The sequence below is a fragment of the Salvia miltiorrhiza genome, chromosome 1 (genome assembly GCF_028751815.1).
Source record: "Salvia miltiorrhiza cultivar Shanhuang (shh) chromosome 1, IMPLAD_Smil_shh, whole genome shotgun sequence".
Lineage (NCBI taxonomy): Eukaryota > Viridiplantae > Streptophyta > Magnoliopsida > Lamiales > Lamiaceae > Salvia > Salvia miltiorrhiza.
Genome location: NC_080387.1, coordinates 33,994,521 through 33,999,554, shown reverse-complemented (window position 1 = coordinate 33,999,554; position 5,034 = coordinate 33,994,521). Strand labels below are relative to the sequence as shown.

Sequence of the window (5,034 nt, the reverse complement as noted above, 5' to 3'; positions counted from 1 at the left end):
TTCGACTTATAAAACGAGTTATAAAATATGTAATTTGTAGAGAGTTATAACGAAGCTTCGTTATATGGAAACCCGGAATTAGTATTACAAATACGTTATCATATACTTTTCATTTCCACATACATCTATCTCTTAAATAAATTGATGGTGTTGGAAACACTCATCATATACAAATTATTCCACTAATTCCACTAATTCCACTAAACACTCTTTACACTCATCATTGCCGGCCATCTTATACACTCATTCCACTAAATAATCATTATTCCACTACCTCCTCACTACTACACCCTTTTTCCCCACCAATACACCTAACTCTCCACACACTTCATTTTTTTTATTTCTCCACCACTACATTCCATATTCAGCACTACATCTTGCAGATTCCTCATTAAGAAATCCTCTCTCTCTAATCTTCTAAATTACCATTTTCTTTCCTCCTACTCCTCACGGGTCCTTCAAAGAAATTATCAAGTTTGTTTCAAGTTCCAAATCAAGAATCAAGGTGTGTAAATTTTGTTTATTTCCTCCATTTAATTTTTCGAGGATTACATTCTAACACCTAGCATCATTTATGCAGAAGCCACAAATCCTCATCTGCCTCTTCAAGGTTATTTCCAGCATAAACAACTTCTTTTAGATTATTATTGCTTCAATTACATCATCTTATCAAGCATCAGAGGACCACCAACAAACAAACACACACTCATAATCATTATTTTCACCTAACTATTACAATTACAAGGATTTCAAGATCTGATAAAAAGAAATGATGAAAGAACATAATTTCTAAACAAAAACCCTAACTTTCTATATGTGAATCTGGACTGAAATTGGGCCTTCTTGTGTCTTTATTGTGTGTGACCGGGGACGGAGGGAGGAGTGAGAGCAGCCGACGGCTGCTCAGGGCCGGCGACGGCGACGGCTCGGCGGCAAGCCGCCGCCTTTTCCTTTTTCTGTCAGACATTGGGAGGAGAGGAGAAAGATTAATTGAGTTTTAGATTTAGAAAAGAGAGAAAAGGGGAATAAGTAGGAAAGGGGAAAGGACTTATCTTCTCCGGCAGAGACGGCGGCGACGCGGCGGAAGCAGCGGCACGAGCGGCGGCCCTTCGGGATGCCGTTGCTCGACCGGCCGAGGGGGAGAAAGAAGAGCAGGCAGCGGTGCTGTTGAGGTCGTCGCGGCGGCACTGTGGTCGCCGGGGTGACTGCCCACCGCGAGCAGGAAGAGAGAGAGAGATACCGAGAGGGGATGGGCCGTGATGAGGCGCGGCTGCCGTCGATTCACCGGGACAGGAGCAGGACGACGGCGATATGCCGGACCTTCGCCGATCTCAGGCGGCGGCGGCAGAAACGAGGAGAGGGAGAGAGATGAGCTGTGTGTGTGTGTGTGCGTTTCTTGAAGTGAGAGGGAGAGGCGTGAGAGAGGCGAGAGAGATGAGTGTTGTGTGTGCTGAGTGTGTGTGTTTGTGTATATATGTTAGTATTAGATTTTTTTTTTTAAATTTGGGCTTAAGCCCTATAATGAGGATGGGCCGAAAATTTAAAAAAAAAAAGAGTGGGCCGATTTTATTTTATTTCTGTTGGGCCCATTTTGCCTTTAAATCTGATGGGTTTTTATTTAATAGGTTTAGGCCCAATTTTAATTAAGTTTTGAGCTGTTATTTAAATATAGGCCTACGAATTTTGGCCTTAATTCTATAAAAAAAATGTTTGATTTTTCACTAAATTATTTAGTGAATTTAAATCTCTTGATTTAAATTTTAATATTGGGAGTTGGATTATTTATTCTAAATGAAGTCCATTCTATTATTTAAATTATTAATGGACTTTAAAGCAAATATTTTGGGATTAAGCCCCATTTATTACATGATAAAATTATTTTCAAAGCTTACGAGTATGGATTTTTTTAAATGGTTAAAATGTTTTATTTCATCTCAATGGATTTTAAAATGTTTTATTATTTATAAATGAATAATGGAATTTCTTATTTATTTACATGATAAAAAAATGTGGAATTGTGTTATAGAATGATTAAGTATATGATTTACTTTATCAAATGAGCTTGGGATTTAATTGAGATATTAAATTGCTAAGCATGTGTTTATAAATGATTTATTTATTTAAGTGATGAAAATGTGCGAAGTATGAGAAAGCATGATTTATAATGATTAAATTTTCAGGGTGATAATATATAGCTTGTTCTTAATTAATGGAGTACTTGACTAAATGACGGGTGTAGAGGGAGGTTATGGATTATGTACATGTTGATGTTCGAACAAATGGGTTCGAACCTATATGATAGTTACATGATAATTGGTTACATTTTATTGATTGAATGAAACGAGATTAATATGGATGCTAGAACCCTAAAACATTAAAAGATACCTTAGGCACGTAGAATTAGACTTTGTCTTATGACAATTTCTTCACGAACTTTTCGACTCTTCATCAATGAAGGTCCGGGCGACAGAAAGTGAAGCAGAAGAAGAAACGACTCCACGCCAGCTTTAAGAACAATTGAGGTGGGCATTATTTTATTATTACGTATATAGAGATCCCCTGCGTGACGTAGGCCTCATATGCGAATATATATGCATGATATGTTTTGACTATTTATTCAGTTCTTATAAAATGCTTATATGTTCAATGCCCTTTATGAAAATGAAAATGTTATGAAAATGAAATGTTTATGAAATGATTGACTGCCAAAATGTTTATGTTTTTATATGTATCCTATCTGTGTTGGTTCGCCAACTTTAAAGGAAATCCAATTGGGATCCTATGCTAGACAAAGGTCGCTAGCTAGGGTTAACGTGTACACTTATGGAGACCGCGAGTCGCTTGCGACCGGTCTTGGCGTCCGTGGTAAGGAGGCCTCCTTCCCGACGCGTGATAGAAAGGACAAATATGGATCATATAGACTGAAAATGGGATGCATCCATCTTTATGAAAATGAACGAAATGTTTTAGTAAGCGCAAGTCATTTATGAAAACCCCTGTGTGTTACTGTTATGGCAGTTCAATTTATATATGTATGCATGTTGTATTTCGGCTTATGTCACTGAGTATTTTTATACTCAGCCCTGCATGTATTTCTAAATGTGCAGGTTGAGCAGGCGATGGAATGGATCGGTGTTGAGCGGATTTCCCTTTTGATGTTTATGTAATGAAACCTTGAGTATGCATCTCCATATGCATAACTCACACGTTTTTCCGCTGCAAACACTCTGAATTTGTTATCGTATTGTGGAACTTATTACTCCTTCATTTTGTTTAACTTTCATTTGGGGTTTAGTCGTTATGGCTGGCTCATTTGTTAATTACCCAAGTGGTTATATATATATATATACCACTAGTTTGTTGTTATTAATGTTGGTTATTTAGTAAATCCCTTTTAAATTTCCATTTCTTATTGTTCACCCAAGTCATAACCCCGGTTAAACCGTCATTGGGATAGTGGGCTGTGACACCTTATTTTAATATATCATCTTTAATTTTATCATGTATTTTTTATTTGGACGAAATTAAAATTCAGGGCAAATTTCGGAATAGGCTAAAGTTTATGTATTTATATTACAACTTTATATAGTTGAAAAAATAGCAAAATTCACTAATAGTTTGTGGATTTACAGTCAATTAACGCCTCAAAAAAACATGTTGTTAAATGCAAATCAGTAAAAAATAGTAATTAAAAGTTGCAAAAACCTTTCAAGACTAATAGAAAATTTGAAAGAAAAATATCTAGATATTTTGGTGAAAATTTAAATAGATAATAATAATCATAGGATAAAAAGGTTTTGTCAAGATCGTGGTCATTCATTTGACAGGCCTCTAACTATAAGATGGTTTCATTTTCATTTTAACGCTACTATCTTTATTAGAGCTATTTTATAGAATAATATAAGTAACTTACAGAATTTTATCTTCTAAATATAATATTCAAAAAATATATTTTTTTTTTACTCTTTTCATTGGTATTATCGTGCAGAAATGGCGCGATATTTTTTTTTAATATTTTCAAATAATTTTATACTATTAGAAATGGCATGACCTTCGAGCAGAAGTGTCATCCTCTACCTACGAGATTAGAGGAGTTGTTGCTAAAAGAATTTGGTGCCATGACATTTCTGCTCGAAGGTCATGCCATTTCTTAATTTTCCAAAACCATTTTCCCTCTGATCCCCACTTAGAGTTCGTCCATTGGTGCAAGGTAAACATCTGATCTAGCTTTCTGAAGGGATTGTTCCAGGCTTTGTAACATTCTGAATTAGATCCTAGTTTGATCTCATTCACTACATCTTCAAATCTAGTTCTAGTCAAGGGAACAAATAAATATGCCTTTGTTGTGTCCCACAGAGTATTTAAGGGATCAACATCCACATCAAATACAATGCTCATCAATCGTACATAAAAGCACTTGAGCGATTCCAGCTAAATAGAAATGAAGATCAATGTGCCTGATGAGCTCTACTTTTATAAATAAATTAAAAACAATAAAGACCGAGTTATCTACTTTCCACCGTCTCTCTGCTCCTAGGTCTTTTCTTGCTCTGGTTAGGATGGATCAGCTTGATTATCTTAACTTTAGATTCTGTTTCCATGATTATAGGTTAGTTTATTTTGGTTTGTTTATTCTTTGATGTTGTTTGAGGGTGGAGCCATTTTTTGGTTGTCCTTTGGTTGTTTAAAGTATGTTTTTGCCTTCTTTTACCTTTTGTCTCCTTGGGCTACTGTCATTTTTCCACCAAAATTTATCTCTTTTCATTTATCTTTTTTTGTTTGATTTGATTTTTTTCTTAAAATCATCAACTTTGATTCATAAAAAGATATTCAACATGGATGTTAAATTAAAGATAACAACAAGATCTTTAATTTGATATAAAAATTTGAAACGAATAAGTTATTATCATTTAAAGTCATAAAATTATTATTTTTTCTCTCTCATCTTTCCTCTATCCTCTCTCCTTTCTCCAAATTTAATGTTATGATTCTCATCTTTCATCCCTTTTATCTACTCAATGTATATTTTATTTT

The 5,034-nt window shown here is 35.0% G+C and overlaps 1 long non-coding RNA gene across 1 annotated transcript; it reads left to right on the top strand.

Moving 5' to 3' along the window:
* Positions 1–293: 293 nt before the first annotated feature.
* Positions 294–3,405, top strand: LOC131021576 (uncharacterized). The gene is made up of 4 exons (XR_009100995.1): positions 294–505; positions 581–610; positions 2,458–2,522; positions 3,108–3,405. It is a non-coding gene; the product is annotated as an uncharacterized LOC131021576 (long non-coding RNA).
* Positions 3,406–5,034: the final 1,629 nt, after the last annotated feature.